This window comes from Marmota marmota, unplaced genomic scaffold (assembly GCF_001458135.2).
Source record: "Marmota marmota marmota unplaced genomic scaffold, marMar, whole genome shotgun sequence".
Classification (NCBI taxonomy): Eukaryota; Metazoa; Chordata; class Mammalia; order Rodentia; family Sciuridae; genus Marmota; species Marmota marmota.
Window position 1 is genome coordinate 1,609,309 of NW_025999983.1, and position 25,161 is coordinate 1,634,469.

The 25,161-nt window shown below is 57.9% G+C and overlaps 2 long non-coding RNA genes across 6 annotated transcripts in view; one reads left to right on the forward strand and one right to left on the reverse strand.

Moving 5' to 3' along the window:
• Positions 1–1,750: 1,750 nt before the first annotated feature.
• LOC125617594 lies at positions 1,751–5,508 on the reverse strand. The gene is made up of 2 exons (XR_007348625.1): positions 2,955–5,508; positions 1,751–2,840 (listed from the first exon to the last, which is right to left on the reverse strand). It is a non-coding gene; the product is annotated as an uncharacterized LOC125617594 (long non-coding RNA).
• Positions 5,509–8,839: 3,331 nt separating this feature from the next.
• The window catches only part of LOC125617593, a 30,004-nt gene continuing 13,682 nt past the window's right edge, over positions 8,840–25,161 (forward strand). The window contains exons 1-3 of one of the 5 annotated variants that reach the window (XR_007348620.1): positions 8,840–9,437; positions 17,693–17,796; positions 18,263–18,469. This is a non-coding gene — a long non-coding RNA (uncharacterized LOC125617593). Of the gene's footprint in view, positions 9,438–12,794; positions 15,594–17,692; positions 17,797–18,262; positions 18,470–25,161 lie in introns of those variants that run through there. The other 4 variants (XR_007348621.1, XR_007348622.1, XR_007348623.1 and 1 more) reach the window with 4 other exon arrangements.

Here is a 25,161-nt window from a genome sequence, read left to right on the forward strand (position 1 = left end):
TGGGGGGCTGTGTCGAGGACGTGCCCCCAGGTGGGGTCTGGCTGAGCCTCACAGTGGGGAGCTTGGGAGAGGCGAACGCTCCCTCCCGGGCTCACATGGAGAAGGGTCTGAGGGCTGCAGTCCCCCACGGTGCTGAGAGCCACGGCCGAGTCTGTATGGCCCCTGGCATTTTGCCAACAGTATTGATTGACAGGCGAGGCATTACTATCCGCCTCTGCCGCAACTTTTGAGTTCTCGCACTATTTTGGAGTTCTTGTGGGGATTTCCGGGGATTCCCCGAGAGTTCCCATTGGTTGGGGAAGTGCAGGAGGAGGGATTTCCGAGAGAGATATTTCCGGCTGGGGGTTCCTGGAGAAGCCTCGTGGCGTTCGGGAGGATTCCCCGGGAGCTGTGTGAAGTGTTTTCCTGCAGTTTAAAAATAAAGTTTGTTCCTGCTTCAGTGGCTCGTGATTTGTGCCCAGCCAGACTGCGGCACCACGGGGAAGCACAGCAGAGGCCCAGGGGCCGTCCACGGCACCAAAACCAAATGAGGCGAGCTGCTGGTCAGCCCCAGAGTGCCCAGCCGAGTTCAGCAGCCTTCCCCACATCCAGAAGGGCAGACGGCTGGGCTCCAAGCCCCAGGGTGGTAAGGAAATCAACATGCTTTCCTGTGCCGAAATTATAGAGCACAGGGCGCGGAACTGCGCACACGTGTGGCGCCTGTGGCCCTCTAGAGCAGGAGCAAATCCCACGCCCTCAGCGTGGGCCAGGGCGGCCTTGCTCTTCCGGAACCAGAGCCCTGTTTTGGAGGACGACGCTTGTTCTTGTCTGGCTCCACACACCACCTGGACAGCGTCTCTGCGGCCCTGACCCCCGCTGCCCGGAGCTTATTTCTGGGTCCCTTATTACTGCGGGGTGTGTCTGTATGTATGTGAAGTGTGCGTAGAGTGAGGTATGTGTGTTGGGCGTGTGGTGTGTGTGTGTGAGTCACATGCATGGTACACGGTGTGTGGTATATGGTGGACGTTGTGTGGTTTTGTATGTGGTTTGCGTGGTGTGGGGTGTGGATGTGACCTGAGTGTGGGACATGGTCTATAGTGTATGATGTGGTGTGTGTACCTGGTGTGTGTGGTGTGTATGTAGGTGAGAGTGCCTCGCACGTGGTATGGTGTGTGTGTGGTGTGTTGTGTGTGTCTAGGATGTGACTGGTGTGGTGTGTGTATGTGACCTGAGTGTGGGACATGGTGTACACTGTGTGGTGTGGTGTGTGTACCTGGTGTGTGTGTGTGGTGGGTGTGTGTCTAGGTGACACTGCCTTGCACGTGGTGTGGCGTGTGTGTGTCAGCATACAGGCCACTGTTGTGCCCACTCCTGCCTGGTTCCACACCTCCACAGTGGTGAGCAGGGCCTGGAGTGGCTCAGCTGGGCAGGTGGTGGCCCCCGCCTGGGTTCCAAGGACCCCCACCCACTCTGCAGGGTGCTGTGCTACCCACACGCCCACCGCAGCCCGCAGGGTCCCCCCACCCCGTCTTCACCAGCACTTTCCGTGTGTGACTTCGATGGCAGCCCCTCTAACTGGGACGAGAGCACCTCCTCGACTCTTGGTTTGCATTTCCCTGATGGCTGATGACACGTAGCTTTTTTGCAGGTATTTGTTGGCCATTTGTATTTCTTCTTTTGAGAAGTGGCCTTGGGGCCTTTTGCTCTTTTGTGTGATGGTGTGAGCGTCTCACATTCCACAGGAATTTGAAACACAGGGTAAAATACACACCTGTGTACCCAAGTGCTGGTTTTCCAATATGATCGAACCAGAAAACAACGGAGTCGTTCTCTCCAAGGTTTTTCTGCCTGCTCTCGGGCTGGGCCTCCACTTCTCTGTGTACGGACATTTGCATTGACCTGAACTGTCCCCTTGGTCACTGAGGCTTTGTTCATTTTTTAACCTTTCTTCCCCCTAACTGCTTCGTTTTAAATACATTCTACCAGGAAGCCTTCAAATCAAGTGACCCTTGCTTCTGCAATATTTATTCTGCTAAGTTCATCCGGAGGATTCTCCTGTGCAGATAATATTTCCACAACTCCAGTTCTTTCTCTTTCTTCCTCATAGCCAATCTTCCTTCCTTCCCTAATTGTATCTAAACTGCTGCTTGGACGTCCCGAAGGCGGACTCCACCCTCTCTCTGCGGAGAGCACACGTGGACCAGCTTGGCTCCTGGCCTCGAGTCACCTCCTGGGCTTCCGGTGTCTGGTGAGGTTTGAGGGCTGCTGGACATCGTGGTGGTGACTGCTGAATGTCTGCACCATCTTCCCCTCCTGATAACGCTGTACTGTTTTGAGTAACTGGCTTAACTCCACCCTTTCCAGAGCTGGTTTTAGGGCCACTAGGGCAGGTTGGGGTGGCATCTACTCCGCGGCTAAGGCAGCGCCTCTCCTAAGCGATGCCCCTTTTAGGATCCATACTTAATCCTCCCATTTTTTTCTTGTGTCTCTTTTCTTGGGCTTGACCGGAATCTAGTGTGTTTGCAAGTTCTGGAAAGTTTCAGTTTACAGCTTCGCCTAAGCTGGTGGGATTCCGTCCTGTGCTTGTGTGGATTCCTGGAGTTCTTTCTACATGACTCCCCACTCTCTTCTCTGCAAAGTCCAGGCACCCAGCTCAGCCAGGGTCCGCCTCTGTCTTCTCAACCTGGCAAGACCCGTCTTCTGCCTGGTGCCTCCCCCGGGGAGGGAGTGAGTTCTCACAGAGCAGGAACAGCCCCAGCGCGGCCCTCCTTCCTTCTCCTCAGACCACGTCCTGGGCTATCCGCTGTCCCCCGTCTGAGTCGGGGTCTTCTCACGTTCTCTCCAGGACTGCAGGCTTTGGCCTGGAGAGGGCAAGATCAGCCAGTTACTGCATCAGGCTGCAAGCCAACCTTTCCCAATCACTCATTTTTTTTTTTTCTAACAAATTAAAAAATGAGAAAAAATACAATACTGACCCAGAATGCCAGTAACTGGGTAATTAGCAGTGGAGGGGCCCCCACAGGCCACCAAGACTGCCCTTCATCTCACAGGTGGGGCAACAGAGGCTATTCCCCCAGCTACCCTGGAGGAACCAGCGGTCTGTCTTCAGGTGGCAGCGGAGTGCTCCACCAAGGTGTCCTGTGGCCTCTGTGCGTACACCATACCACATCTGTGACAGCCACTCCACGTCCAGGAGTGGTAATCTGGCATGCAATATTTACAAGGATTGTCCTGGGAATGCAAAGGTGGAATAGGTATCACCTCTGCTCTTGGGAGTTAATGATCTTAACACATTGAGCAGTGAGCGAGAATTTAAGAGAAACTGATTTTTAAAAAGATCATCACATAATGGAGAAGGTACAAGTAAGGGTCGCGTAAGCAGGAAGCCTGGAGGGCATCAGCTGAAGCAGGCCACCTCGGTCCTCACGGGGGGCTTCTGACTGGAGCACTTGCTGCTCCGTGTGACTTGGAAAAAGACCCGTGGAGCAAGAAGGGCTGCAGCCCCCCACCAGCCCGGGGAGACGGGCGTGTTACCTGTGGTTCTGGAACCCGGGCTGCAGGCTGCCCATGAAAGGCAACCAGGGACCAAGTGCTAGAGGAGCTGTGGCAGGGACAGGGTCAGCCCGGAGGTGGGGGGTGCTGAAGAACCCAGCTGCTCTCTCCTGGGTCTGTGTGCAACCCAGCACAGAGGGGCAGCTCCGTGTGGGCCTGGGGCAGACGAGCAAGCTGCAGCACGGCACTGCTCCCTAAAGTCGCACTGCCCTGTGTCCATCAATAACTTCCTCACGCAGCCCAATATGCCTGGAGGGCATCAGCTGAAGCAGGCCACCTCGGTATAAAACGTCCCCATCCGTCCAGCTCCCCTTCAGGAGGTATGACCGCCTCCTCACATGCTTCTCGTCAGTAGAGAAGCTTCCAGCAGGTAAAACTGTCCCAGAGGGGCTGGGTCCAGGCAGGTGGACCAGAGAACCTCTCCCTGGCTAAAGTGCAGCTGGCAGAGGCAAAGGCGAGGGATGCACGACCTCCGGCTCCCTGCTTCCCAAACCCGGGCTCCAATGCCGATGGTCCCCTGCCCCTGGAGTGGCGGAATCCAAATGCCCGGTGCTGCTCCCACAACCCGCTGCAACCTCTTCCCACCTGTGCTGGAAGCCCAGGGCCCCGAGGAAGGGGTGGCTGAGCGCGCCCCTCGGCCTCCCCTCCACCTCCATCTCGCTTCCTGGAGGTGCTCTGGCACGCGGCCTAGTCGACCTCTGGCCCTGACGTCTCCCAGCACCTGATGCCTCAGTGCCCCCCGGTCTCCAGCTGTCTGCGTCTCCTCCTCTAGTCAGCTGATTTGGTTTCCTGAATCCTCGCTGGGCAGCTTCCTCCTATTGTCTGAGCGTCACCCTCTGGCAGGATACAGAGGCCCAGGGACACAGAGGACATTGGCTGGGGAGACGGCAGCCCAGCCCATCCACTGGGTACAAGCTGAAGACAAGCAGCTCCTGGAAACAGCCCAGGACACTGTTGAGCCACGCTGGCCACTTGGGGCAGCCCCTCAGACAGGAGTTCTCAGAAGACATTTTTCATGTGACTTAGCATGAAATTGAATTTTTCAACATGATAATGTCCACCCTGTGTCCAGCAATTACATGGATCTCAGGAGATGATCCAGCCCTGGCCTCTGTGTCAGCTGCGGGCTGCTCTGGCCAGGGACCCCATAGTGTCCTCGGAGCTCCAAGCACATGGCCTCACTCACCTCCCAGGGACTGTGGGAGGTGCCATTACCACTGTCTCCACCTGCAGGGGAGGAGCCCAAGGCGGGAGCCTTCACCCAGGAGAGCCGGGACCCGAGCAGGATGCCACCTCACAGCCCGCCAGACACTCCGTTGTGGGTCTGTGAGCCACGGGCCCACGTGTTCCAGGGGAGGACCTCCCAGGGGCGTCTGCCAACCAGCGCAGTCAGCTGGTGAACACAGATGCCAACCTGACAGGACAGTGAGAGAGTGGCCATCCTGGCATCGACCGCCCAGCGTGGGTCCACACACAGGGTGTGTCCATGCACAGGCTCAGCTGTGACGTGGTTGCAGGGGAGGCCTCAGAGCTGAGCCTGTGTCTCCAGCAGAATGAGGCAGGGACATGTCCCCAGGAAGACATGTGGCCTCTGCCCAGGCAGCCCCCGGGACCTCCTGGAGCAGAACGGTCAGGCTGAGGGACATTGACCTGGAGAGCCAGGTCCTGAATTTCCCTGGATAAACCTGGCTGCAGGATACAGAGTTCTACTGAGCTCACAAAGTCACTTCGCTAAGTCATACCCAAATGCTGCATGCAAGGCCAACATCTCCACAGGCTAGACCTTCAGTGGCTCACCAGCACAGAACGGGGGGCTCAGAGGAAAGCGGGTACTCAGGAGGAGAGGGGTGCTCAGGGAGGAGACAGGGCGTGTGCTGTCAACAGGGAGTAATCCGGGTGCTCGGAAACAGTGCTCAGGAGCCACCAGGCGCACCCCGGCAGCCAGAGGCTCAGATCCAAGCAGCCCACACACATCTGAGGTTGACACCTACCTGGACATGGTCCCAGAAGTGACAGGTCATGAAGGATACAAGAAAACTACGGAAGAGGGAGCTCTGTGTCTAGATGTCTGCCGCTCGCACAGTGCAGTAGCCAATCCTCTGGCCGAGCCACACTGCCCAGCCGGGGCAGCCCCTCAGGCAGGAGGGTATCTGTGCGTACATAGTGTGTGACTGGTGTGGTGTGCGTATGTGACGTGTGTGATGTGTGTACCTACTGCGTGTGTGTGTACGTGTGTGTAGGTGAGACTTCCCGGTACATGGTGTGTGGTGTGCTGTGTGAGTATCTAGTGGGTGACCAGTGGGCACATGCTGCACAAAGGGCCACACCATAAAGCCTTTCAGTCCTGCAGGCTCTTGGTCTCTGTCCCAGTTGCCCATCTCTGCTGCCGTGACAAAGTAGCCACAGAGGGTAGGCACGGGACACAGGAGGCTGTGTCAGTAAACTCTATTTACAAAGCCAGCTGGAGGAGACAGGGGCGGAAGCTCGCCGATTCCTGCTTCAAAAGCAACTCGAGGTCACTTGGGGAAGCTGGCTAAGGTCTCGCGGTTCTCCTTTGCCAACCTCCGGCACACCAGGTTTATAAGTTAGAGCTGGCATGACGAGTCTATCTGGACGCTCACACTGCTCACGTGTGCACACACTCAGACCACACGAAGGCTCCTCTGAGGGCACTTGCCTTCTTCAGCTTACAGACAGCTCTGTCCCCAACGGGCCGAGCCCCCGGAAGCCTCACCTCCTGCACCATCACGGCTGTGCACGCCTTGGGCTCTCCCTAACGGGCCAGGCCGCCCTCCGCTCCCTGAAGAAGATGTGGAAAAGGTGACAGACTGGGACTGGGGCCCGGGGGTGAGGGGACAGAGCAGGGCTTCTGCCAGTCACAGAACAGTGACCATCAGGGGTCAGGGTTTCCTCCAGGGTGCTGCCTGGGCGCTGGCCAGCTCTCCAGAAGGGATAAGAGTCGGTGCAGTGACTTGGATCTGGAGTGTCGCCCAAGAGCTCCTGTGTTGAGGGGCTGGTCTCCAGTGCAGCAGTATTCAGAGAGGGGGCTCTCGGTGGGCTTGAGCCGGGGGTCTCACCGCATCAGCGACAGATCAGTGGTCTGACGGCGTGGCTGGGAGTGGCAGAAGCGGGAGGCCTGGTTGGAGAAGCACATCACTGGGGTGATCTTGCCCCAGCCCCTTCCTCCTTCCTGTCTCCCCCGCCCCCTCTGCTTCCCAGGTGCCATGAGCAGCCCCCTTCTGCCACCGCGTGTGTGCCCGGAGCCAGCAACCAAGGACCTGTGGGGCCGGGAGCCAAAAGGACTCTCTCTCCTAAGTTGTCTTCCTCAGGTGTTCCGTCCCAGCCACGGAAAGCGGACGGGGACCCGGGGCTGGCGAGGCAGGCCCACGGCCCTGGTCCCTCTCAGCAGGCATGGGATGGCCACTGGGCAGTGATCACAGCCAGCTTGCTGTCAACAGAAATGGAGTGAACTTTGGTGTTTAAAGGCCATTTGGAACGAAAACGACCACGTTTGATCTATTTGATAGAAGGAGTAGGACATAGGTAGAAAGGAAGGACAGGAAAGAGGATTTCGATTCAGAGTTCCGCCTTCTTTTCCAGGCCGGTCACTCCCTAAGCCGGCCTCCCTCGCAGGCCCGCTACTCCCAGATGCCTGGCCACCTGTAGATCTTCCTGTGCACTGTTGATGAACTCCCAGTAAACCAGCTGGGCAAAGAGAGAGAGCCTTTCTAGAGGAACCTATAATTTAGGGGACTTTCCAGCACAGTAGACATTGATCAGATCCTCCTGAGGACTGGACACTGTCCAGACCACCAAACTGTCTCACGATCACTGGACGATAACTTCCTACAGACCTTCCCACAGCACCCCTCACCACGCCCCCCGTAAAAGACGAGCTGGGAACCCCAAATGCATCTCTCACTCTGCCAGTGGCCCGCAGTGTCCCTTGAATAGTCTCTATTTTCCTAAATAGATCCATCTCGGCCTTCGACTGGAACTTGGTGGGATTCTTTTCCATCCAGCTGCCAAGCACCCAGCTGACCCGAGAGCCACTCTCTGCGAACTCCTCAGACCCTTCCTCGGAGACCCCCTTCTCCAGGACACAGTGAGCATGCTGGTTCCCAGAGAATGGTTTAGGTCATGAGTCATTCCGTGGTGCCACAATTTCTCCTGCAGTTTCCTTGTTCCTTGGGAAATGATTAAATAAAGAAGCCATGTATCAGCAGTCAGAGCCAAGCGGGTCAGTGACCGCGCATGGTGGGAAGGAGGAGGGGCAGGCCAGCCCTGCGAGGCACGGCACACGCAGGGCTGTGGTGTGCCTGATGTACGAGGACGTGGTGGTTGACCACATGTGGAAGGTTGGGGAGCACTGGCCCCTTGAGGTGATGGGGTGGCACCATGATCAAGACAGAGGACTCAGAAACCTCTACAGCAAGTCAAGTCCAGAGGGACAGTGTCTATGCCGCATGGGCCTGTGTCCTTGTCCACCGTGCACATGTGTGCCCACTGAGGGCCCAGGAGGAGGCCCTGCAGTGCACCAGTGCTGGCGGCAGGATGGTCTCCAAGAGACAAATGGGGGGCAGGGGGCTGGCGGCAGAGCGGCGCCCTCCTGGTCCAGCCCTGGCACGCAGGCCCCACAGCTCCATCACAGTGTGTGCAGCTGTAGTCAAGCCAGGGTCCAAGTGGGCACGAGGGTCCTGCCGCCCGACCTGGCCACAGCCCCGCCTCTGTGTCCAGGAAGGCAGAGGACCAGCCCCTCTGTGGAGGGCACAGAGCGTCCACCGCAGCTGTGGATACTGCAGCGGCATCTTCACTGCCTGCAGGAGTCACGTCTGGGCTGGACACGTGGGCCACGAGGCTGGTGGGCTGGACCAGCGGCCCCGTGGTCTCCTCTGCTGGGTGGGTGCAGGGCAAAAGGCCCAAGCTGTAGCTGTCCTGGACTCCCACCACGGCCCCTGGAAGCAGGCTCAGGCTGCTCTGGTTCCCAACGGCCTCTCCAAGAACCTGCCTTGGAAGAGGCAGGGCAACGTCGACATGCGAGTGGCCAGAGCTGCTGTCCCTACTGAGCGCCAACTGTATACCCAGAGCCCCAGCAAGCTGGGCTGCTCCAATCTGTACACCTACCTTCAGGCTGCACCGGCTCCCACTTCACGGCTGGAGGCAGGTGTTTGAGGGGTGATAACCCCATGGGAACTGGAGCCACGGAGTCCCCAGGGGGGACAGTGGGGAAATGCCCAGGCCCAGCCCTCCTCAGAGCCAGCAAGGGCACTGCCCGGTTCAGACCTGCTGTGGGAGCGGAAAGGACCAGAGCCCTGGGTGGACTGGGTCCGGAGGCCTGGCTGCAGCCCCGCCCTGCGCCTTTCATGGGTCGTCCTTGGCCCCAGTGAACAGAGACACAGGTTTCTGAGAACCTGGTCAAAACGTGGAGCCCCAGGACTCCCCTGACCTCCACTGCCCCCGCGGGAGAGCACAGCGCCCGTTCCATCAGATCTGGAAGGCTTGCCTCCAGAGGCTGTGCTAATCGGGGCCTGGAGGAGGACCTGAAGTGGCCACGCTGTCCTGGGGAGGCGGGCTGCCCTGGGGAGCCTGGGCAGATGCACACTCTGCCAGGGAGAGCTGCGGTTTGCATCAGCTCCTTGACCCGCTGAGCCACCACGGGCAGGAGACCTCCCTCTCAGAACCTCATCAGAAACATTGGTGAGGACCATCTTCCCTGACTGACCACAGTGGGCTCAGGGAAGGTCCAGGAGGAGACCCCAGCAGTTCCCTTCAGCCCCGCCCTCAGGAGAACCTGGGGGTGGAGGGACTTCATCAGCAGTGCCCCTGAACACCCCTCTGAGCTGGAGTGGGCCCGCTGCTCAGGGCACGCTGGGTGTCCGCAGGTGCCGACCCACAGAGCGGCTGTGGTAAGTGCAGAAGTGGGGCACCTCCCTCAGGAGGGGTCTGTGTGCCTGGGACCAGCACTGTCCTCCAGCACCCAGGACGGAGCACCCAGGGAGTGGGCGAGGAAGGGTCCCGAGAAAGGGGCACTTGTGCCTCAGGCAGTCTCCTGGCCACACAGGGTCTCCTCAGGGAGGGAGACAGACTGGGGAAGGGAAGAGCAGGCTGAGCAGAGGGACAGAGACCTGGAAGTCCAGAGATGCCCTGGACCTGTGTTGGGGGCCTGGCTGAGGGCGGCATGGGGTGGGGGAGGCCAGCAGGAGGGTAGAGGCCGCTGCACCCACAGGAGAACAGCAGCCCCGGGCTCAGGCCTCGAATCCCACAAAGGGCTCGAGGGAGTCAGACGGAAAACAGCATCCTGCCCGCTGAGCCCAGGCCCCCTGAGAAGTCTCGGTAACACTCAGCTAGCCCCCTTCCAGAGGGGAGAGGTTTCAAAGTAGCTGGATGGCCAGACTCCGCTCTCCTCCACGCCCTCTCCCCCTCCCTCTCCCCCTCTCCCCCTCTCCCCCACGGAGCCGGAGCCTTCCCAGCAGCCCGCCCCAACATTCCTCCTGGATGTCTCTGCCACTCCCCACATTCCAAACTCCCAGCGCTGCCAAAAGGGCCCACGTGGTGGGGTCGTGCTGCGGCCAGGACCCTCCCATTTCACCCCAGCCTGGCCTCCCCGGGATGCAGTGACCCCCTCCCACGGGGGCCTGCGAGGTCACCAGCGCTGGCCTTCCTCCAGCTGGCTTTCCACGGCAGGACATCCGGGTTCTGAAGGCCTGAAGCTCACCCAGTGAGGGGCCCTCTTTACAAACAAAGAGCTGGGGATGGCAGGTACAGGGTGGGTAGGAGGGGCTCATTCAGAAGGGAACCCTGTGGGGAATCACAAGAGCTGGTGACCGTCCCACAGACAGCACTGCCAGCGCAGGGGAGGGGCAGCTCCAGGCCCCGGGAGGCTCTCCCTGACGCTGCTGACCCTGCTCAGTTCCCTGCTCTGTCACAGATCACCCAGAACCTCTGCTTCACGTCACCACTGGCGTCACACCGGTGGTGACCCGTCACTCCTGTGAGCTGGAGTCAGGGTCGGAGGCGGCCCACTCTACATGGGCAGCCTGCTTGGGCGCTTCCAGGTGGGGCTCCTCAGCCGGGCCACCCTGAGGGTGGTCCTGGGTCTAACCTTGTAGTGATGTCAGAGTAACTGGGAATTTTGAACACCACCGCAGCTGCCCAAGCCCTGCCAACCTGGGGTGACGTCCCTGTCTGAACCTCCCTCCCGGTTGCTTGGAAGCACAGGAGTCCTGAGGGCCAGGTCAGCACTTTGCAGGAGCAGAGAGGAGGTTCCAAGGCTCCAAGGGCGAGGGGCCAGGCCAGAGGGCGGTGATGTTCTGGCTAACCTCACCCTGCGTCCCACCTTCCACATGACTCCTATTTCCCAGGGCAGTGTCCCAAGCATGCGGTGGGTGGGAGAAGCGGAGGCCTGGAGGGAGCACAGTCACCCGCGCAGAGGCTCAGTAGTGTCTCAGGGGACTGCACCGCGAGTGACTTCTGTCAATATTAGCAGCAGAGATCAAGGTGGTGTCAGAGTTTCTGAACGTGCTCTGCCACCTGTTGCCTAGTGGACTGAGTTTCTAAAGCCACCGTAAAGTGCCACCATCAGTGACCTGGAACAGCAGAGGCTGTCCTCCCACTGACTGGAGGTTGAAGTCCAAGATCAAGGTGTCAGCAAGAAACCAATTCACTCACCTCCGGAGCTGAATGTCTGCGTCCTTCCCCAAGGAGGTGGTGTGAGCCAGGGGACCCTGGAAGCCACTAGGTCAGGAGGGTGGAGCCCTGATGGATGGATTAGCACCTGGGGAAGGGACCCCCGAGACTGACCAAGTTATGTTAAGTGCATGTGTGAATACACCGCAACGTACCCTCGCCATGCACCAACTGAGAGAGAGGAGAGCCCGTCCCTGTCATGGTGTGAAAACGTGGTGGGAAGGCGCACCCACAAGCCAGTCAAGGGCCTCGGACACCCCGTCTGTCAGCCTCGTGATCCGGGCCCTGCAGCCTCCACAGCTGTGACGACTGAATTCTGTCCTTCACGAGCAGGGGCAGGGCCTGGAGGAAGTCCTGAATGGGTCACCCTGTGGTCACCACTCCCTCAGGGTTGGTTCTTGACTCCACCATGGAAAAGTCAGGCCAAACACACCCTGGGTCTTCTCTCCATGAAAGAAAAGATGGTCACACGACAGGGACTGGCCTTCCTAAGCAGAAGAGAAAGGGGACGCTTCCAGGTGGGGCAAGATGGAAGGAAGCCCAAGAGGCCTGTTCAGGGACCCAGCGGCCTCTGGCTTCGGAATGGCCAGGGCTGGGCCAAGAGGAGCACGCAGAGGAGTCTTGGCGTGTGGGAGGGTGCCAACGGACAGGTGTTTGGGGCTCATGAAGCACTAAAGCCCAAAGAACGTGGAATGTGGGGTACACACTGTGACTCCTGAGTCACGGCCCAGCCAGGGCAGCCATCACGTGTGTCCTCAGCAGTCCAGTGGCCACCAGCTCTGGAGGTGGCCCTTGCCACTCTAGAAAACCTCACCATTTAGTCAGATACAGGGATATCCCGCGGCAGGAGACCAAGTCCATGGCCTGGAAAGGGGCTGGAAACCACCCTGGGTTGTCCCCATGGGTCCCACCCTCGGCATCATCCTCACTCTTGCCCTGCAGAACCACGGGCTGTGCTGGAAGGCGAGCGACTCCAGCCCTGCCTTGCCCGAGTAGAGGCCTGGACTCTGCAGACGCAGACGCACTCCCTGGTGAGACCCTGGGCTCCAACATCCCCAAAGACGGAGATCTCTACCAGAGTAAGGAAGGTTGGTTTCCAGGGAGGTTAGGGATTCTGCAGACAGGCTGGTCTCCTGCAACCGGAATGTGGATAACGGAGACCCTTCCGGCCTGACTCTGCGTGGTAAGACCAAGGGTTCAGACGTTCGCTGTTTGAGCTCTCCAGGACCCACAGCCACCTGCAGACTTGGATGAGCCGCTTGCTCCACAGAAAAAGCAAGGCAGGAGCCCTCTTGATGGGAGACAGGGGCACAGAAGTGGGGGCCAAGAACGCCTTCCCACAGCACCTGCAGGTCCCCAGAGAGCAGCTTCCTGCAGTGTGCACTCTCTCCTGTGGCACAGCTCCTCCCCTGCCCAGTGAGCTACAAAGTCAGGAAGAGCTAGAATCCCTTCCATCCCGCGTCCTGGCTCTGCCCCTCCCCAGGACCTACAGAAGTTCCTGGTTCGCAGGTAGGTGAGCAGAGTCTGCGTGGAGCTGGCTGACAGCTTGTGCACAGCCCGGGCGCTGAGGCTGTGCAGAGGCCCTTAGAGGGTGCCCTGTCCACACAGCGTACCATCTGGGCTCCAGCCTGCCAGCAGGCCACCCCTGGCACTTGGCTCCACCTTCCTGAGCCCGTGTTTTTGTCTGTTAATAAATGGTGACAACAAACCTGCTAGGACTATTGTGAATAGAAAGGAAAAGTGCAAGAAAAGAGCTCAGCACAGGAAGCAAGCAGTGAGCACTTAGTAAGAGTGGCCAGCACCTTACAAGGGAGTGAGTTAGTGTCAGATCTGAGGGTTCCCAAGGCAGCTGGGCTATTTGAAAACAAAAACATTCTTTATTTTTTAGTTCTGGCGTATAGAAAGCTTCCCAGGGTACTTTTGGTAAGAAACAACCAGAAAGACTAACATTTTGTACTTTTGGTGTTTGGTTACAGGACAGGGTGGGGAGAGGTGAGCAGACGCTGTGGACTCTCAGCAGCCCTCAGCGGCCGTCCCCAAGTCAGACAAAGGGATCTGTGGACTCTCAGCAGCCCTCAGCGGCCGTCCCCAAGTCAGACAAAAGGGATGGGCCCCACTCCCTGTGCCCCGAGCTGTGTGCAGAGCTCCCCCAGCCCAGGCCTTGCTGGGCACCTGCCTCCTGATGGGGTGTGTGCCCCTCTCACTGCAGAAGGTTGGCGTGAAGAGTCCCAAGTTCGCATCAACAGGCGAGACCTGCTTGAGGCATGGCTCTGGGAGCTCAGGGCGTTGTTGAGAAGCACGAAGGCTGGGAGGTTCCAGCAGGGTGTGGCCAGGCTGGCCTGACCCAGACAGGAAGACCCACGGAACATGGGAGGGAGTGCACACCAGTCCTTGCTCTGTAGAAGGAAGTCTGTTTAGCATGGGGCTCCGTGGTGGTGCACACCTGTGATGCCAGCTTTGCCAGGGCTAAGGCAGGAGGATCTCAAGTTCAAGGGCACCTCAGCAACTTAGGGAGGCCCTGTCTCCAAATAAAAGGCAAAAGGACGGGGTGCAGCTCAGTGGTGGAGGGCTTCGTAGAGTGCAGGAGACCCCCGGCTTACCCCCCATACAAAAGAAAGAGGAAGAGGAAGGGAGGGAAGGAAAGAAGGAAACTCAGGGAGGGAGGAGGCGAGATCACAACCACCTGGCGTGAAGCCGTCTCGAGGCCTGTGGCCAGGTCCTCAGGTGCGGGGCCAGTGTCACTCTCAGGGTGGGGGGAGGGCCTCAGTGGGCTGAAGAAGGCACTGACGGCAGAAGAACACAGCAGGCTCTCTGGGGCGGCCGGCTGTGACGATGGGGGCGCCGGCTCTGTACCGTCCCTGTGAGCCCCCGCGCACCAGGGGTTTGCCCTTTGGGGTCCTGCATGCCTGGGCCCTGGCGCTCGGTATTGTTTTCTCAGCTTTTGGAGTTGGCGACGAGTACAGCCGGAGCTGCACGTCGGTCGTTGGGTCCTTTCCAGAAGGGTCTGGCTGGTCACTGGAGGACCGGCTGCATTTCCCAGGGCCACAGACCAGGAGCCTGCAGACGGCAGGACTTCCTTCCCTCAGTAACCTGAAGTGTGTCCGTGCAGCCACACACCTGCGGGACCCAGGGGCTCTCGGAGCTCTCTCCCCTCTCCTGGTGCTGCCACGCCCCTGGTGCACCTGGCGTGAAGAGTCCCAAGTTTGCATCAAAAGGCGAGACCTGCCTCAGGCGAGACTCTGGGAGCGGCACCACGGCCAGTCTTGTCCTCGGATGTCTCCTGGCCCCTGCCCAGTGCCTATCTTCATGGCACTTCACGCTTCTTACAAGACTCCAGCCACTCCAGGGGGGCCCACCCGAAGGCCCCACCTCAGCCTGATGGCCGTGCAAAGGCCCTGTTTCCCAACAAGCTCGCGCTCAAGGAGGCGGAGGCTGGAATGTCCTCGCACATTGTGGCAGGACACAGCCCAACCCACGGCGGTGCAGATTTCAGGCATGGAGCATCTGTCAACTGAAGCCCCGGGTGAGGAGCGTCCCACTCTGAACCTCCCTCCACTTTCTCCGGGCCTGTGTCCACTTGAAGTAGCCAGGTGGTTTGTTCTGCTTCCTGCCTCACCTCCTCTGAAAGCCCGTCCCTTGAGGCTGGAACTTGGGAAAGGGCTGGTGCTCTGCTTCCTCCCAAGCCTCTCCTGAGTCCAGAGGACTTCCCGTTTTCCGCCCTGAAGGTGAAGTTCACCAGTTACGGGAAGCACTGCCCGGCCCGCCCTAGGCTGGAGGCCTCGCTTGCTTGTGTGTCTCACATGACCACCTCAGGAACCAGTGTGGCACCAGGAGTGCAGGACGTGGACCTGGCTGGGTCGACCGGCTCCTCCTGGCCCCTGAGCACCGTGAAGAGAAAAGAGGGACTTTGAGCCGGGTGGAGGAGAGGCTGCTGAAGAGAGCCGTGAATCAGGAGAGACAAGGAGCTTTTAACCACTGGGCTGCAAAGTCGAGCCACAGAGAAGCAGGTCTGAGTCACGCTTTCTGTCAACGACAGCATTTACCTCGGTCCGGCCAGTGAAAATGCTCTTGCAATACAAAACAAAGCAGCCCTGACCGCTTAGTTGAGAACCAAGGAACTCGTCTCTGGGTAAGAGAGGAATTGTCCACCTTGGCGTTAAGGACTTTCTCAGGATGATATTGAGATCCTGGCGGGCCTGGTGCAGGGTACTATGTACACAGTGTCATTTCAAAGCCAATGTCAAAGTGACACCCCAGAAGCATTTTTCAAAACTAAGAGATATGGGAGAACTTAGCACACACAGACACTGAATCCTTAGAAAAAACACAAGCTGTCGATGAATGAAGGCCAGAGAGTGAAGGACACACTTTCCCAGGTTAGTATAGAGCAAGCAGAGGGGACCCATGGGCCGGGTACATGTGCCTGTCCCCTTCCTAGAGCAGCAGACCTCACGGGATCACCGCACACACTCACTCCCAGAGCAACCGCCGGCTCTTCTGCGCAAAGTGATGATCAAGAGAGACAGTAAAATGCTGAGTCCGACGAAGCCGAGCAGGGGCCCACTCTTCTGAAACGGGTTGACCCAGGGCAGCACACACCCAGAGGGCCCTGCCGCCTGGCCTCCCTCTGCAGGGTCATCTCAGAATGGAGTGCCCACTGGGGCTGCACTAGGGTGTCCTCGGGAGGGGAAGCAGGCTGTGGTACAGGACAGCAACGGGAACGCGACTGAGGACTCATCTTCCGAGACTCACACCTGCGCAGACCTGGGGGAGGGGTCCGGCACTTCAGGTGGCCTCCTGACACAGGCAACAGGCACGCTTCAGATGAGCGGAGGCCACTCTGCCGTGAGGACTGAAGTGCAGCACAGGCTGGCCCCAGGTGCGCCATGTCCACTGGGTCACTTGACCACCCTAGAGCTTTGTGGAGGAGCAGGGCCCCGGCTGGACTCCACTGTGGCCAGACAGGCCAGGCTCGGTGCCATTGGAGACCTCCTGCACCTCCAGCTGTGACGTGGGAGATGGAGTCCCCGGGCCCAGGCAGGCCTGCTGTTGGCTGCAGGGAGTGTGCCAGCCAGGGAGGCTTCAGAGCAACAGATTTTACTGAAGGCCACGTGTTCATGGTGTGCCGGGCCCTGAGAACAGGAGGCCACGAGGCACAACCTCACCCTTGGGAGCTGAACACACAGCCCCAGACCCTGACACCACCAGGGAGGTCACCCAAGGGGCAGAGGGCACAGAAGCAGAGAAGAGCCAGGGAAGGGGGAGGGGAGACGGGCCTTTCCCCTGAGGAGCTGCCTCCGGAGCCTGGGCCTGGGGCTGCACTTGCCCTGTCCGCTCTCAGGTCTACCCGGTGTGGCCCTGGCGCCGAGCACTGCGGAGCATGGCTGTGGGCCTGAGCCTCTGGCTCTTGCCTGGAGCCTGGTGGACGTGTGGCGCTCTGGGCAAGTCCCTGATCTCTCCTGGACCCTGGTTCCCTCATACGTAGAGTGAGGGGGCTAGCAGAGAGACTTGTATGGCCCCTTGGGGGAACATTATCCTTAGGACTCAAGACCTCCTGAAGATTCGTCCACAGTTTTCTAAGACCGCGTGGGCTCAACTCCACACTACCAGGCAGACTCACCCTGGCACAGATGCCAGTGGCGAACTGGGCTGGAATTCACCCACACAGCGTGTCAGACACAACCCCCAGTTCCTGCTGCACTGTGGATCTGGGGCCACACAGGGCAGAACTGGGGGGCTCCTGCCTCCCATAAGAAAAAGGGGGTGTTTAGTGGAAATTCCAACTGCCCTCCACTCTGCCTTTAGCATCTCGTCCCAAGGGCATCAGTACAGACGAGCGTCCCTGTTAGTTATTCCCCAGGGTCGCTACAAGGTGGCGTGACTGCCGGCCCCTCTGCTGTGCTGAGCAGGCCAGCACAGAAACACTGAACAAGCCATGAGCCTGAAAAGTGATGGAGATTGGAGTTAAGAAGAGACACGTCCCCTTCACATGGTCCCTGAGCTGACATGGACCAGGGATCCAGAACTAGACATGCCCTTCCTGCCTGTTGGGACGGGCACCCCAGCCCTCCTCAGAGGACCACACACACACACACACACACACACACACACACTCGACCACCTGCAGTCAGTCCCCTGCTAGGAGGCCTTTCTCCTTTGACACCTGCCCTGGCCAAAGAGCACCCGGAACACAGTGGCAAGGGTTCAGGGCACTGCAGAGGCCCCCCTGGGAGGTGGAGGGGACAGTGGCCTGGGTGCCCTCCTGATCCTCCACTCAGTGCTGATCGAGGGCTTCCTGAGTGTCCTCACCCCTCCCAGTCACCCCCTGTGTGTTGATGAACTCATCACTGTGAGCCCTGAGAAGCAGAGGTGATTGGTCCTCAGTCCTTGCCCTTAGGGTCCCAGACTATAAGGAGAGAAGAAAGGGAAGCTTCACAGTATGTGTAAGTGCTGCCCTCCATCCCCCCGCCCCCAGGCCAGGAAACAACACAGGAGCACGGCAACAGGCCACCAGTCTACTGCGGAGGTCCCAGGAGCCACGCCCCAGAAGTGAGGACCGCTGCAGGGAACGAGGAGTTTGTGGGTGACTGGGCCCTGGGAGGATAAGGTCTCATGGCTTATTTCCAGGGTCTGTCTGCTCAAAGGGGAATCCATCTCACCCCTGGGGTCCCACTGTGGCCTTCGCATGGCCAGCCCCAGGTGATGGTTTTCAGACGACTGTGTCTTTAACTGGGTCCAGCACCAGGTCCAGGGAACCAGCAAATTCCACAAAAACAAACCGCAATCAGGGGCCAGAGGACAGCAGCCTGCACCCATGCCCCCACAGGCCAGTACCCTCGGGTCTGAGCCAGAGGAGGCCAGGGCCTCGGCCTCCTGCAGCCACGCCTGCCTGTCACCATGGCTGCAGGTGGGTCTCCAGCTCCTTAATCATGCCAGCAGAAACAAATCTGTTGCTCTGATCTGCAGACGGTTCCCACTTTACTGACGCACAGTGAGCATGGATTAGTCGCATGAACTACAAAAGGGGCCTCTCCTCTCCTGGCAGGTGTTCAGCCTCTGACTGCAGTCAGGCTCACAGCGGGGTCCTCCGCCGCCGCCAGCACCGCGGAGCCAACAGGAGGGATGCTGGAATCCATGGCCGACCCAGGATGCTCCCAAATATGGACCCCGCCCGCAGGTGCCTCTGAAACCAGAGCTCCTCTCCTCAACACCCCAACCAGAGGTAGCAGAGCTGGAGGGTTAGTGCTCCAAGGTACGCTGTAAGAAAAGCCAGGGGTGCAACAGCGTGGATCCTCCGAGCCCATTTATATAACCCAAGGGTGTGTGTGTGTGTGTGTGTGTGTGTGTGTGTGTGTGTCCAAACGGGGAGTACAGGAAGGCAGTCACTGGTGTGTGTGTGTGTGTCCAAACGGGGAGTACAGGAAGGCAGTCACTGGTGTGTGTGTGTGTGTGTGGGTGTGTGGGTGTGTGTGTGTCTCCAAACGGGGAGTACAGGAAGGCAGTCACTGACCCGTTGGTGTCTTGGGTGTTATGAGTTGGTGTGGCCAGGGCGCAATTTGCTCTGTGGTCCTGACTTTTGTGGTCGAAGACTTCTGGCCTGCAGAGACCCAAGTGGCTGACTGGGTCAGTCTGGGAGAATCCCATGGCTGCTCTAGCCTCTGACCAAAAGGAACAGGCACATCTTACAAACCAGCAGGACTATCTGCCTCCGTGTAACTGTGAGAGACCTCTTCCTCCCTCACGACTCACGTGATAGACAGCAGGAAGGAACCAGGAACATGGTCCTGCTGCCATTCCTCTTAGTGGTAGATCAGGGATGGACGGTGTAGAGAGCAGGCTGCACCTGCCCTGGGTGACTCCATGGTGTGCAGGACAGCAGTCCTCAGGCTGCACCTGCCCTGGTGACTCCATGGTGTGTAGAACAGCAGTCCTCAGGCTGTGCCTGCCCTGAGTGACTCCATGGTGTGTAGAACAGCAGTCCTCAGGCTGTGCCTGCCCTGAGTGACTCCATGGTGTGTAGAACAGCAGTCCTCAGGCTGTGCCTGCCCTGGTGACTCCATGGTGTGTAGAACAGAGTTTTCAGGCTACAGATATTAGTAATTATGTTTGAAATAAAAAAATCTGTGATTGCCCAGCTTATGCCTACCAGGTGATGAGCGTTTGGTGAGCTGCAGCTGCTGAAAGTGGTGTACCTGAGAAGGGATTGCTATCCCGTGCCCTTCTGACATTGTGGAGAGACACACATGCTTGGCCCTTGCTAATGGCACGGCTCATTCATGAGGGGTTTGGGGGACTTCTGCACAGAGAAGGAAGGGAGAAGGAGGCAGGAATGGGGGTCATGTCAGAAGGTAGGCCAGCAGCCATGGGTCCCTGCAAGCCTCAGGCCAAGTCCACAGTCCTCCTGGGACCCCTCCCTGCCCACACTCCAGAAGAGGCTTCAAGACCCCACTCTTGTCAGCACACCTCCTGAGCCAGCTGGAGTGAGCACAGGGCCCATGCCCAGGGCCGACTGCGTGTACTGCGTCTTCAGCGACTGCTAGTGCTTCTAGCTTCACACTTGCCATCTGATTAGAGGCAAAGTTGATCTATTTTAACTTCACACTCCAAGTTATTCGTGGAGTTTAGTCACAGCCCTATATAATAGAAAACCACCACTGCCTACAGTCATTTGAAGCCACAAAAACCCTCTCTTTGCACTTTCTATTTGCACTGTGCAGCCGTGGTCTCCTGCCCTGCAGGTCCCTCTGGTCTGGGAGGCCTGGTGCACTGGCTGTCTGTGCCGTCCCTGGATGCCAGCCCCCTCCTCCTGTGCCCACGGGACCAGCCCTGCACACCAGGCCCTCTCCCAAGAGCCCCACCGGCTCCTGAACCAATAAAAGATCACATTTTAATTGAAAGTCACTGTGGCAGCCGTAGGCAGAGGTCTGTTTGTCCTGCGCCTGTGCTGGGGGTTAGCTTCGGCTTGTAGAAGTGCCCACCTCAACTCTGCTGGAAACAGAGTCACACGTGCACACTGCCAAATTTTCACTTAAACATTGTTTTTTTAAAAACCAACACTTCACTTGGTTCAAACTGTAAACCAAAGGTCACACGTGTCCAGTCTCCCTCCCACACTGACCCCAGCCAACAATCTCCTCTGAAGCCACACAGATCTTTCCAGAGATGCTTTGGCATATACAATAAATACATCACATAAAGGAGACCAAAAAATTGCCTGCAGCTTCACACTTGGGATAAGAGCCATGTGGGTGTGGTGCGATCAAGGTTCGGCCTTTCCCAGGATTAACTGAGTTTTCCTCCCGGCCTCCTGAGCCTTGCTGGGCCGGGCCTGTGGTGCCCACCGTGCAGTATGCCAATCGTGAAAGAGAAAGGGTACTTCTGAGGTGGCTGGCGGGAGAGTGGCCTCCACCTGCCTCCCTGACGGGGGTCCAGGGGTGTTTATGGGTGGAGGCCCGAGGAAGGGGAACTGGAGGCCATGAGGAATGGTGACCAAACCACCAGCCACCAGGACACGGGGCACAGGTGTCACCTATGCTCAACTAACCTTGGTGATGTTTCGGGTCAACCAAAGCCAGGAACTAAGAGTGGAGACGTAGCTAAGGCTGAGAGCAGCGCTCACCGGGCTTTGCAGGCTGCGGAGCACGTGCCCTGTGGAGAGGCACCTCGCCATGAACTCTCCTGTTTTCACGGATCACTCTGGAGAGCTGAGTGGCGGGATGGACCCCGGCCCTCCTGGGCAGTGGCCTCCTGAGCACCAGTGTGCGGCCTGCTGTGCGCTGTGCCATCAGGTCAGCGAGAGGCTCCCAGGGAGAACGTGGGGCCTTCCTGGGAACCACATGCTTCCTTTCCCCTCCTGTCCTCCCCCAAAGTTCCCAGTTCCAAAGCATGACACTCCACACAACCCCCGCTTAGCCCAGACGAGGAGAGCCACTCTGAACTCGCCCAGGAGAGCGCTACAGAGAAGCGCTCACCGCAGGCGCGCAGCCAAGAAAGGATCGTGGACCACAGGACCAGACCCCTCTCGCCCAGCCTGCGGCACCCGTGGGGCAGAGCCATCAGCTGGGTCCACAGCAAGCGCAGTGAGCACTCAAAAGCCCAGGGAGCTCTGTGACCCAGGGAGGACCCAGGCCCCAGTCACCAAGGGACGGGGGCCCCCTTCCTGGGGACCTGGGGGCAGGAATGTAGGGGTGCAGTTGACGGACCTCACAACCACGCGGCTTCAGAGGGAATCCCACAGAATCAGAGCGCGGTGGAAAAGGGGGCAGCAAACACGGGCCTGAGGGTGGCTTGCCCACCTCCCGGGCCTCCGTGCTTCGGGGGCTATTCTTTCTTTTTTTACCACAGACAACTTTATATTGAGCTGTGATTTCTCAGGTCTTGTTGGTCAGTACACCTCAACATCGTCTCCTTAGGTCAGGATTCCTCAGGCTGGCTCCCCTTAAGCCAACTAAGAAAGCTAGGAAATCCAACCAGATTAATAATAAAACATCGGGTTCGTGTTCAAACTCCCCCAAACCCCGGGTCAAGCTGATTGTGGGTCATGAAGTTTCTGCAGCGTCCCTAGGAAGCCAGAGGACTGGCTGAGTCACGCCAACCCAACGGGAACATGCACATCACATGGAGTCCACGCAGGACTCCATGGCCCTCCCCAAAGCCCTGTCCCGTGCTGAGGTGGACGCTTCCTCAGATCCCCGGCAATTCAACAAGAGCCACAGCAAACAGACACAAACTGGCCACGTCTGGCCAGTGAGCTTGCTTGCCTGACTCCACAGCCGCTTTGACTTTGAGACCCCCCACAGGGTAACAGGAAGGCAGTGGTCACTGTCTCCAGGTGGCTAGAGCGAGGCTCAGCAAGCCCCTCGGCAGGAGGTGGTTTCTCCAGAACCTGCACAGGCTGGTCGATCGCTGTTCTGTCTCTTGGGCCTACCCAGACCAGGCCAGCAGTGACCTCTGAGTGGCCTGTGGCAGACCGGGGTGTGCCGGGCGATTTGCACACTCACTTGCTGCAGAACGGCTCTCTTCGAGGGAGGAACAGATTTTTTTCCTTCTGCAACTGAATCATGTGTGAACGATGCCCTATGTGAAGGCGCTTGTGCTCCAGGCCCTTCTGTGACCATCCACGGGGGACCCTTCCATTCCAGGAAGAGGGGCAAGACCTGGGGACCACCTCTGTCACCTGGGAGCATGATCAGGCAGCCTGGTTTTTCTCAAGTTCGGTTTCTGAGCAGTTTTGATGGGAACCTGATCCCTCCTCTCCCTTCTTCAAGTCCCCTTCCTCACCGGCCTGGACTGGAGAGCTGAGCTCTTTCTTGTGCGGGGAGGATGTCGGACGGAGACAAACTCAACTCTGACACATTGCAGAAATTTGAATAATTTATTGTGACAAGGAGCAGCGCCCTCCTCCTTTGAATTTAGCTGGGAAACTCTGAGATTCCCGAGCCTTGGCTGCACTGCAGCACAGGGGCCCAGGCTGCCCCTGCTTGGTGTGAGATCCCTGCAGGAAGCTGGATCCTCCCTCTAGGAGAGCTTTGCCTCCTCCTGTTGGCTCCCCCACTAGAAAGGTGCAAAGGTCACACACTGCCAGCTCAGCATGTCCTGCCAGGCCAGGCCAGTGCAAAGTCCACCTTCACCCTGGCTGGGCCATGTCCTGAGGCCCAGTGAGCACCACCAGTCTCCACAGCGATGAGGCTGAGGGCAGCCCCGCCCTCGTGGAGAGATCTGCCATGAGGGGTCTTCTCTCTGCAGACTGAGCCCTCCCTGCCTGTGTGGCCCAGGCCTGTCAGGAGGGACGCTCCCAGCCTATGGTGCCGCAGCCCACAACCCCTGACTCCTGACTCTGCCCCCTCGCTGTCTGCAGCTCCACCTGCTTGGCAGCTGGGTGTGGGTGGTGGCTCTGGGTGAGCTGGGCTGGCCCTGCTGTTGGGTGTGGCCACAGGTGGGGAGCTCCGGGTGCCTCTCACCCTCCTTGAACCAAAGTCTCCTCAAAGTCAATCGCAGAAGAATGAGATCAGGTAAAGCTGCCAATGCTGGCCGGAGCTAGTCCCCTGACCAGTCTCAAGACCTGTGGGCAGAAAAGGAGCTGGAGGGCACTCGCTGATTCTCCCGCATTCCGCTGGTGGGTCCATTGCAATATTGTAGGGGCCCTTGGCCTCTGAGACCCATGGAAATGACCTGGGCGAGCCCTTGTTCTGCTGCACAAAGACACGCTCAGAAAGATTGGCTTCAGCTGGCCCGCCAAGGGTAAAGCACCCCAGATCACAGCACAAACACACATGCACAAACAATCACCTGCATGTTGAAGAGACACCTTCCACATCTGAGGGAGAGCTTGTGCTGCGTGATACTCCATGAGAAAGCTCTACCAAACCCACAGGTGCTGGAGTCATGCTCGCTTCTGCTCAGTTGAAATCGCAATGAAAACTTAATTTTGCTCTATATGTGAGAGAATAAACTGACTCTCATGCCCTCCTACATTCTGAAAGATAATTCCTGAAACCAGGCTTCATGTCGCTGTTGATTTTGGATCCTGGAGCCCTGTTTGCTTTGGATCTTTAGGTGGATCTACTTTAAGTGAATAATGAAGACTTTCTGAATAGAGGTCAGAGATTAGGCTCTGAGACAAGGACACCTGGGTCCCGGTTCCCACCTCCTGTGATAGCTGTGGATTGGGGGTGTGCTACTTCACCCCTCTCTGGCTCTTTCCTCGTCCACTGCTCCTTGAAGGGAATGCATTAGATCAGGTTTTCAGAGCAAGCACAACACTTAGCCTGCATCATCACTCAAGAAATGACGGCTATCAAGATGATTAGCCCATTCACCTCTGCAGCTTAACCTGTGCTCTGTGCTATTTTATGTATTATTTCAGAAGAGCTAATTGAAGTAAGTTCACAAGATTAAGCAAACAAGAAGAATCAAAGCTGCCCATATATTTGGAGAAAAAATTTTGCCTGCTTTTCTGCAAATTTCTAGATACAGCATTTAAAAGGAAAATATAAACAAATAATGCTATTTATGCAAAAATTAACCAGCACTGATGGGCTATAATTAAACTCACACAGCTCCCAAGCATCTGGGGCAAGACTCGGGGGTGCTTTGAGAAACATGAAGTACTATGAAAGACATACCCTCCTGGCCACCTGCACACACACCAATACAGGAAGGGCACAGGAGCTGCCCCAGGTGAAGAGATGCCGCTCTAGAGAAGCAGGAGGGTAAGAAGGAGAACAGACAGAGGGCAGAGGAGGGGCTCACTGGTTTTAAAACTCTCTTTTTCAAAGGTATCAGGATCCATTCTGTATTTTGTGGCATTGAAATTCAAATAAATCAGTCTAAGTACAAAAGTTAATTATGTGAGCAGGTGACTGCAAAGCTTTCGGGGACATAAATGTGTTTATAGGTCCTGCCACAGAGAAGTGCCCAAGAAGACACACTCCATGTGCCCTCAGTTCAGCAGGGTATGAAGTGCCTGGCAGCCTGTTGCAGGTGAAGAGCCCTGTGGGTGGAGGACACGAGATGCAGGAGAATATGTGTGTGTATGTGCGTGTGTGTGCGTGTGTGTGTGCATGCATGTGTGTATGTGCATGGGTGCATGTCGTGCATGGGTGCATGTGCATGCATGTGTGTGCATGTATGTGTCCACGCACATGTGTGCATGTTGTGTGTGTGTGTGTGTGCATGCGGTCCCTTCTTGCAACCAAGCCCAGTCCTCATTGACTGGGACCTCAGGACTGGGGAGCCCCCACCCACCATGATCTCCTGCATGGGTAGCGGCACTGCAGCTTGTCTGGGAAGACTCTGTGCCTCGTGCAAAGTGAGTCCCCTCCTCTGTCCTTCAGGACAGCACTGCACTCAGCTAGTGGCCAAGGCTTCCATAGGTGAAGTGCAGCTGTGCATCCTGCATTGTGTGTAGTTGCGCATTGCTACATAACATAATGCACACAGTCG